The 10,569-nt window shown below is 43.3% G+C and overlaps 1 pseudogene; it reads right to left on the reverse strand.

The window, feature by feature from the left end:
- Positions 1-7,279: 7,279 nt before the first annotated feature.
- On the reverse strand, positions 7,280-9,571 carry LOC133731207 (histone H3.3-like; annotated as a pseudogene).
- Between the last annotated feature and the right edge of the window lie 998 nt (positions 9,572-10,569).

Here is a 10,569-nt window from a genome sequence, read left to right on the forward strand (position 1 = left end):
TCTTGCATCACATTTCCTTAAACACGTTATCAGCACGAGCCCTAACCACAAAAATCAAAACCCAAAAATCAAGAAAATTCTCCACCATTAGCCTCACCGAGCACCTAGCCTCTGCTATCCCGCCTGCCCCTGCAGCCCCCTTGGCCACACCTGCAAGCCAGCCTTCGACCAGCGTCGAGCATCCACCCGGCCACGTACCAGCCACAGACCGGCCAATCTTCAGCACATCTCGGCCACGCAGCAGCAACACCTTCTACCAAGCTTTCAAGCTCCAGTCATCCTCTATTGCAAGTATCTAAATCAAGGTTTCAAGCTCCGAATCAACAAGTATTTATATTAAAGTTCCCGCTTTCCGTGCTTTAATTTCTTCTTCTTTTTCTTCAGGGACTTGCAACCTCCCTTCTTCTACATCCCACCTTTCTATAACATGGCTGGGTTCGATTCTATAAAAAGCGGAATCGTAAGGATTCACACTATATACGAACTAAGAGCTTTCGTAAGACTTCGGACTAAGAGCGTCCATAAGCATCAATTTTTGACTATACAAACATCATTGTTTCGGTCTAATCCAAATTTTCTTAGAAATCGATTTCTTGGTAGCATAGCTCGGAAATCTTATTATTAGTTGTCGTGGAAGCTTTGACTCCGAAACTAATCTTTTTCTCCTTCTTATTTTTCAGGATGTCGAAACTTAAGCTCGATTTTCCTATGCTTGATTCAACTGGCTCGGAATACCACAGATGGGTCACCAATGTTGAGAACCATCTCGCTTCGAAAAGGATCTTACCCATAATTCAGCCACCAAACGCGGACCTCTTATTTAAGGCGACGACTACAAAGAGGGCAACCGCACTCATCTTGATGCGACGCCACATGGATAAATCACTCCGAATGGAGTACATGTCGATCAAGGACTCGAGAGAATTATGGGTGGTGCTAGAAGAGCGCTTTGGCAATGTTCAAGATTCCCTCCTCCCTGGCTTGAAGGTTAAATGGAACAATCTGCGATTTGCAGACTTCAAGTCTGTCTCTAAATATAATTCAGAAGCTCTACACCTCAAATCCATGTTGGGGTTTTGTGGACAACCCGTCGCAGAACAAGAGCTAATTGAGAAAACTCTCCACCTTCCGTGTCTCAGCAATTTTGGTATCAAAGCAATATCGAGGTGAGTACAATGTTGGACGGATCATGAGGTTTCATCAGCTAATTAATGTAACGTATGTGGCTGAGAAACATGACAACATCCTCGTGAAGAATTACAATTCAAGGTTTGTTGGAACTAAGGGCATTCACGAGGCAAATTATAATGCACCCAAAGGAGGGTGCAAGGAGCGGAACCCTAAGAATAAGGGACAAAATGGACGTATGGGTCTGTATGACCGCACTAACAAGGAAGGAAACCGCCATATTGGAACGGGATCAAGTGGTGGAAACACCACAGGTGGGAGAGGTGGCCGTGGCGCCGCCGGCCATGGTGGTGGCGTCATCCCCCGTAGGGGCATCCACAACGTGCAAACAATGCACCTCAATTGAAGGGAGGCAACCACAATGACATGTGTCATTGATGTGGATCAAGTGAGCATTGGTTCAAGCAATGTAATGCAAGCAACAAGTTAGCTGCACAATACGGGCGTATAGGGACTTGAGAGAGCAAGAAGCCTACTTAGCTGAAGAAGGAGATGATGGAGATGACAATGACGTCAATCTCACCATAGCAGACTTCAAATCTGACAAAGTAGTGCACAAAGATGCCGCAGATTTTGACTAGTCTAGTCCCTTTTATTTTCCAAGAATTATGTAATGGCAATTATGCCTTTGTCAATAAATGACATTTTGTTTTAGCTCTTTCTCACTAGGCTGATCTAATTAAGTATGATGTCTAGGAAACTAGTTGAGATTAATGGTACTTAAGCGAGCTTTGCTCCACTGACATCTCTTCTTCCTTTCCTGGTCATATTTAATTGGAGTTACCGAAAAGATTGAGCGACTACAATTTGTCTTAGTTTGATTTTTATTTTGGATTAAACTTTGGTCACGAAACTTTGATGTCATCATTAGCTATTATTAGTAAAGTCTTATTTATTTTGATTAAATGTCTTGGACATATTTTAATTCTGAATTTTATTATTTTTCAATATGTTTCCCGGAGAGCTAGAGTGCCACGTGGATAGTGCAACTACACATACAATACTTCGAAATAGGCAACTCCTCCTATGGATGACGCCTACTTGATCTTCTGTGACTACAATGGCTAGATCATCAAAATTGATTCATGGTAGAGGACCAGCCCAATTTCTGTTGCCAAATGGCACAAGTATACATGTCACCGAAGCTCTTTATGCTCCTAGGGCTGGAAGAACCCTATTGAGTTTCAAAGATATAAGAGCCAATGGTTTTCATGTGGAAACACATTGTGAGAATGGACAAGAGTTCATTTGCATCACCTCTAATGACTACAGATATAAACAAGTATTAGAGAAACTTATGTGTCGTTCTAGTAGGTTGTATGCAACCACTATTCGAATCATTGAATCTAACCATGTCATGAGAGATGACTTATGGGACTCTGACACATATAGGCTTTGGCACGACCGTTTGGAACACCCAGATTGTGATATGATGATCCGTATTTTAAATCATTCACATGGACATCCATTCTTTCGAATGAAAAGAAGTGAAACTCGAAATTTGGACCAAATTTGGCCATCTAGGTCCTGCGCTGCCTGCCCCCTGCCGCCCAAAAGTGGCTTTGACGCCACATGTGCTCCCTTGACCCCTATTTCTACTTCTAAAGTCAATTGTGACTTCATGGCCCAACCAAAAACATCACTGGTTGCTTCTAAAGCCCATCTTTCGTTCTGCAAATGTAACACCCCAAACTGCACCACATCCGTCTGAGCACGTCACAGTGCCGTGTGTCTTTAAGACATAAACCGAGTGTTCAGTTTACATCCTAAAAATCTGCAAGGCATTTTTATTAAATAACTTTTCATAAAACGCGTAGCTGAAAAGTCAAAATTAATTTTTGAGGTGAAAACTCTTTAAATCATTCAATAACTCGTTCTTCTAAAGTGGTTCTAATTCAACACAAGGACAATAAGACTTGGCACATTTCCATAAAGGATGAAATAAGGACCAACAAATTCCGAAATTACTGACACTCAAGAGATAGAGTTCAGGACTAGACACAGAACCTGACCCCCGCTACTATTATCTACCGAAGCTATACCCGCACACCCTGCTCGGTCCGTCAATCCTGTTACCAGTGCACAGTACCTGCATCCACACTGTTTTAGGGGGGAGCTTTCGTCCTCGCTGCTCATTGGAAACCAACTTGACACGGTTTGAAAACAATATAGTATCACTTTGTGGCCACAGTATAAAAACATACTCAAAACCATATCATTTAAAGAACGACAAACTTTACAATATTTTCTAACTTGAAAACCCAGATGCACATTACCCAAATAAATACGTGCGCACCAAATATTACCTGATGGCCGATCCTGTGGACCCACTACACGACCTTACCACACATAAACTTTAAACCAGGTAAGTGTAGCGAGAGCGTCCGCTACCTAGCTACACACACAGAATTGGGTCGTCATTACGATCGTGCACCGTCTGACCGGTGTAGCTAACCCTCAAGAGGTTAAAGGGATCGAACCCAAGGAAGTCAGTGCCACCTTTCGCTCTCAAGCCATCACATCTCTCACGGTTTGGTTAGTACGCTTTGCATTTTAATATAACCAAACCACATAGACTTAACATGCATCATTTTATAAAAAGCATAATATAATAAAACTACTAATTGAGAAGAGTCCCGAATCCCCTACCGTGATTCCGATGCTTTTCTTCACGTACTCCGAGAGTCACAAACCTTCCGTTCTTCGGGTAACTGGAGTCGTAGATTTCCGACATATTTCTTGTCAATACCTCATTGGATTAATATTAAAGTTTCGACGGTAAAATAATTATCCAATCAATCTTTCCTAATTTGACCAGGAGTTGACCAACATTGACTGCTTTGACCAAGCTTGACCAATAACGACCACATTCACAAATAGTCCTAATTACTCGACACTTGCTTGAAATTGGACTATCAATCAATTTCCATGGCTTTACCAATTATTTTCCAAGTTCCTTAATTGTCGCATCACATAGTAATTCTATAGAATCTACCATGGACACCCGATACATATTTTAAACCATTTCTAAACTATTTCCTTAATTGAATTGAAATGAAACTCAATCCACATTAGGTGCATCCAAACATGAAGGCACCGAATCATAATTTGACCCTCTTCCAACCTTCATAACCATTTCAATGTATAACCAATATATTAATTTTCATTCCTTTAATCCATTTATGAGTTCCAAGTCGAATTCAACACAATTTCCAGCTTACCTTTACTTTACAAAATCAAGAGATGGTCCTTAAATTGCTGGCTTCCTTCATAGCAATGAACTCAGGGTACTCCCTTTGTTCACTTCCTCCACCGTTTCACCAAATCTCGACACTTCCATCAAACCAAACTCTTCATTGCAGCCAACTGAATGGTTCGAGCCCGCCCAAGTATCAAGGCATGCTTCAAAACGTCGGATATGAACCCAGAAGCATAGAACAACCAAAGAGGACAACAGCTGCGCCGGTACCCGAAAACCACCAAAACATCAATCCATCAAAACCCATCCAAAAATGAAACTAAGTATACCAGTACGTAGAGCTCACTGAGAGGATCGATTTCCATACCTCATGCAGCCCCAAAGATCGCCGCAAATTGCACAAACTTCGCCGGAAAACCCGAAGCTTTCGGGCTTCGATTGAGACTCCTCTCTTCATGCATGGACGATCCGTCACCACAGGACGAACCACGACGAGGAGACGCGTCGAACATGACCGGTGCACCGCTATGAAGTCACCGGACGAGGGTGTTCCGGTCGGGTCATCGTCGCGGGTCACCAAAACGGGTTGAGAGTTCTAAAGCCTTCTCGAGATTTCTGGGTCGTCAGATACGATATGGGCCTTAAATAGTCTCCTTTGAATGATTTTCAACTGCTCAGATCAAGCGGTGCTAATTTCAAAGGTTCAGATCGCATCAAGACATTTTCTTTTTATCTAAAATGAATTTCCAAAATTCCAAACTTTGGAAATTCGTAATAACTAGTTCGGGTATCCGAAAAATTACCCGAAAATTCTCACAGACTCATCACGTCGCGTACTTTATTATATATTCCAAACTTTTACGATTTCACCTTGTGAAAATTTTTGATAATTATTCCAGAGGACCTTATCAACTATCGAGATTGTAAAATTTATTCCGAACGATCTCACTTTATCTCACTAAATTTTTCCGGGGCTCACTGTTCCACCCCCCTTCAATAAATTTGGTCCTCGAAATTGCATGATTGGTCAATGGTCGATAACTATTCCATTATTTCGGACTCCAGTTCCCATAATACTTTCTGATTCCTGATACCCGATTTCTTGTGGCACAACTCGACTATTACTAGTCATACATATAAATGCTAGAGCTAACCGTTTTCTTTACCAACAGTTCATCATCCATCATCCACAGGATACACTTTGTTCCGATCAATTACATCCCATTGTACCGACAAAACTTCTATTGTAACAATAAGACTGAGTAATTAACAATCTCATTACTCTCGTAACAATACTGCCATACTTGGCATTTCCGTAAATGACTCATGTTTACACCAAATAAGATTGGGTAACCGTCGACCTCGTTACCCCCACATAATACTGTCACAATTGACATACTCGTAGACGACTCATGTCCACACCAGATTCTTGCTCATCGCAAGTATAGAGCTATTTGGGAATTTGAGCTTCACAAACTACCCGTAGCTATAGGTAAAATTGTATCATCTCGTGGAATCCACGCCAACTATGGAAAACAAGTCGACGTCGTCATAATTCTTAGCTTCCGACGACCATTAACAACTAACAAAGTACACTTTCCCTTAAGAGTTCATCGGTCATCGCCAACATAAGACTCGCAAGTCATCGTGGAAGAGTTTCTTGTCCTCCCAAAGGACAAACACACGAAATTGGTTGAATATCCAATCTTTTTGGCTATGACTTTAGAGGAAATTATGTCAAAACTTAACAGCCAGTTTCTACCACCTGATGACATTTTACGAGTTACCTTGCCGTATATTCAAATTCATCACGTATTCTTTCGTGACTATTATTTTAGCTAGCGTATTTATTCCACAACTCGAAGGCGAAATACTCATTTCGATCACGTTGATGATATGCCTAAAATGGCAATCTCAATCACGTTACTGCTCTCGCAACATATTCGTGTCCGCAATCTATGTTAATGCGTCGTCAGACAACAGTCCGTCAAACTGACGAAAAGTCTTGATAGACATCTTCGACAAGCACTTCTGTCACGATTCGACAAAATTCAAGGATCCCTACTCGTAGTAAATTCCTCAAAATTTCAAAGTTCGTAATGCTTCCACTTGAAGTAGCAATTCTAGAAACATTGTCCCAATTCTATGAACCAACTGATGAAGTAACCTCGAACAATACTCACAACACACCTAGCATCGAGACTCGTAATCCTAGGTCCGTGACCAACAGGTTGTAATCACGTCTACTGTCGCAGTAGAGTAGGAAGATCACCCTTATCTTTTTTTTTTTAAACCTTCTTGCTTTTTCTAGTGTGATGTTCTTAGTAACTACAAGGGTATAGAAGACATTCTTGCCACCCTTAATCTACGTTGAAACAATAACTTTTGCACAAGGAAACCATATCAATGAACAACTTCCAAAATTTTCAGGAAAAGCGAATTATTCGAACAATCTCAAAGGATAGAGTTTTAGGTGTATATTGTCAACCAGAAGAAACTCAATACAAAACAAAGACTTTGAAAATAGAGAAAAATGCACAAACAGTCCCTCAATTCTTGTGCACCGGCCAGTTTGATACCCAGACTCACAATGGTATCAATGTGATACCTAGACTCAAAATTTGCTATCAACGACATACTTCCGTTAGATTTTCATAACGATTCCGTTAATGAGCTGACGTGGCAGGAATGTGGAGAAAACAGAGATGGCAAATGACCAAAATAACCCCAACTTCTACCAATAGCTTAATTATTTAATTAAATGAAATTTTTTTTAATAATTTTCTCTCTCCCCCTCTTCTTCCTCAAAACAAAAGCAATCCCCTGATCATGTATTCATGATCGATTGACAGATTCAAACAATTAAACCCCACTCTTTACACAGATGCATGCTCAAGCCCTTTCACCCCTGATTCTCCTAGCACGTTGAATAATCCTTGGGCATAATTGTGACTTGCGTGGCATGAACGGCGCGTAGATTAGTATCCTCAAACAACCCAACAAGATGGGCCTCCGTCGCCTCCTGTAGCGCCAACAACAGCGTGGCTCTAGAAACGCATGTCCGTCTTAAAGTGAGCAATTTCACGAACAAGCCTCTGAAAGGGAAGCTTCCTGATCAGCAGCTCCGTTCACCAAATCCTCACCTAAATCCTCGAACTTCGGTTATGGGAATTCACAATTCGAGCTTTGATTCCCGAGCAGGACCCTAAATCCCATATTTCTGATTCCCGATCTTTGCAATCCGAGCGACTCTTCTGGCTTCGAGCTTGTCTGGGAATCAGAATCCGATCGCGGCTAGTGGAAATTGAAAAAGTGAAGAGCGAATTTTTGAAATCGTCGTCGTCAGGCAAAATAAAGGCGCATGAGCTGGTTGGGGAAGTTGGGTTTTATACAAAGAATATTGAATTCCAATTCCAATCACTTCATTACGTGTCTCTTGATTTTTAGTCTCCATTATTCGTCTCACTTGCCTCTTTCGTTGTTACAATTCGAGAAGAAAGTCCTCAATCCGTTATTATCAATACCCAATCTTAATTTTAATTCCAATTGTAATTCCAATTTGAATAACCATGGCTGGAGGCAAGAATAATACTAATGGTAATACTGCTCCCCACTTGCGCAGAGGTGCGATTCACGAACAAGCCTCTGAAAGGATTTGGTACTATCGGATTTCACGGAGAGCCACTGTTCGAGGGCGTGTCCGCTTCTTCACGTCTCCGGTGGTCGGGGCCGACTTCCGGGCAGCCTTCGTCGGCAGTTCCTTCCTCGAAGCCTTGCCGTCAGTGGAATTTCGTACAGGCCATCGATAGATTTTTTTTTTTAGGTGTAAATTGGGTTTTGGTTTGATAGCCTGCTGGGTTTACAAAGAATTCATGCTGAAGCTCAAAACAAAAGAGAGAGAGGAAAAAAGATCGTTCCAGAAATTAAGCAAGAGCTAAAGGAAAAGGAAAAAAAAAAAAAAAGAAGAAAGAAGAGAGAGAGAAAAAAAAATCAATATTATCTGACCAACGATTATTTTCTTTTTTAAGTGTAATTCAATTTATTTTATTAACAAGTTAAAAAGACATTTTTACCCCTATCTTTTGCCTCACGTGTTTGCCACATCATCATACTTAACAGATGATTGATGGAACATTAACGGAAGTATGTCATTGATAGTGTACATACCTCCAACAATATGGAGTATTTGCTATCTCACCAAGCATAATTAACACCCTCTTTGGGACACCCACAAGCCATGGTGAGGCCCAACCGAGACTTGCATCTTGTAGCCCTATGTTCAAGCTACGCTACGGTATCCGGAAGTCACAAATCCGTCGCCGGGAAGCCACCTTTCCGGCCTTGCAAAGTTGCCTCCACAAACTAGGCATTTCTACACTAGAATAGTTTCTACATTAGAATAGTTGTTTGCTTGTCCCACATCGAAAACCATGTAAAGGAGATGGCTTCCTTCACCTATAAAAGGAACTCTCCTCCCACAACTCAACACATCCCATTTACATCCTTTGTAATCCCTCTTGGGCCGCAAGGCTCAACACACTAGTATAAGCTTTCAAGTGGACGTAATCTCCCGCTAAGGCGGAGACGAACCACTATACATCTCGTGTCAATCTCTCTCTCTCTCTCTCTCACTTAAGCTAACTAGAGATCCCACGGATCACTAACGTTAACATTGGCGCCGTCTGTGGGAAGCCAACACAAAGGCTTCGTCACTTACCACGAACTTCGACTCAAAAGTATCGAGTCAACGCTCATTCAACATCAAATTAAGGTTGGTTAACGCCCAGCGGAGCCGGTCAACGCCCATCAGGGCCGGTCAAGGTCTGGTCAACGCTGAGGGAGGAAAAAGTCAACACTGAACCTCCACACACAAAAAAAAAATAAAAATAAATAAAAAAATTTGCAGGTGCCTAATTTCTCTGGACACCCAGAGTTCTACTAAGGACACCCAGTTTTCTCTTCTTCTTCGCTGCACTCTGATGCTGCAAACCTCCGCCAGTCAACACTCAGCGGAGCACTTCCGCTAAAAAGACCTCCACAGAAAACTCTCCACACCCAGAACTTCTCTGGGCACCGATCACCGCTCCGACCATCAAGGCTCCGCCAGCACACCGGTTCCTCCTCCGCTAAAGGTTCGTTGGCGGGGAACTTCTTCCGGTCAGTACCATCAGCAGCTTCTGCCATGGTCAGTCCGCCAAGGCCTAGTGTGCCCAGAGCTCAGCCAAGGCCTAGTGCCCAGAGCTCCGCCAGAAATTCCAGTGGCAGCGTCATCAACCAGCGCGCTCAGCGGCCACTCCTTCCGCCCATATCCGTCAGCGGCCCTCCTCCGCTGCACTCCAACCTCCGCCGGCCACCACCGCTGACCCGAGCTTCCTCCGCTAAGCACTACCAGCCTGCCAGCACCGGCATCAGCGCCGGTATCTTCCGCCCAACACTGTCAGCAGCAAAACCTCCGCCGAACTTAGCCAGCGACTCGCTCCGCCCAACTCCGTCGAACTCCATTAGCGGCATCGCTAAGTAGCATCAGCGGCGAGCTTCGGCAGCCAATGCTAACTCCAGCGGCAATCACCAACAAACCTGCACTGATCAGCATCAGTCACCACCATCATCCGCTGACCGCTAGCCACTACCGCCTGACTGTACACCGCCGGCCACAGAATACCAAACCTGCAATTGATTTGGCCACCCAATCTTCTGTACAAACTATCAAGATGCACCGCCGGTGTGAGGCTGCTGCTACTCATCCCATCTCCGCCAGAGCCACCATTAGAATTTAGCGGAAGGCTAACCCATTGCCAGCGGTAACAATCAGCGAGCAACTCCATCACCACCGCTAAACACCAGCAGCGACCACCCTCCGCTGAGTTTTCTCCTCCACTGCGCTTCTCCTCCGCTAGACATTAGCGTCGAGATTCACCGCTGAGTCTCTCCTCCGCTGCGTCAGCTCTTTGATGTTTGGGGCTTGACGCTGGACGGCCAGAGGACCTCATCACTCGTCGAAACTTGACGCTGGACTTTCGTCAGTTCACCAGCTCTCAGTCGACGCCCCAACCAACCAGATGAGCTTATTTCTTTTAATCAATATCCCTGATTGATTATAATCTATACACACTACACTATTCTCTAGCTTATCCTTACATGCCTCCAAATGCACGGCAGTTACAAGCTCACGACAGCATGTA

This window comes from Rosa rugosa, chromosome 2, assembly GCF_958449725.1.
Source record: "Rosa rugosa chromosome 2, drRosRugo1.1, whole genome shotgun sequence".
Lineage (NCBI taxonomy): Eukaryota > Viridiplantae > Streptophyta > Magnoliopsida > Rosales > Rosaceae > Rosa > Rosa rugosa.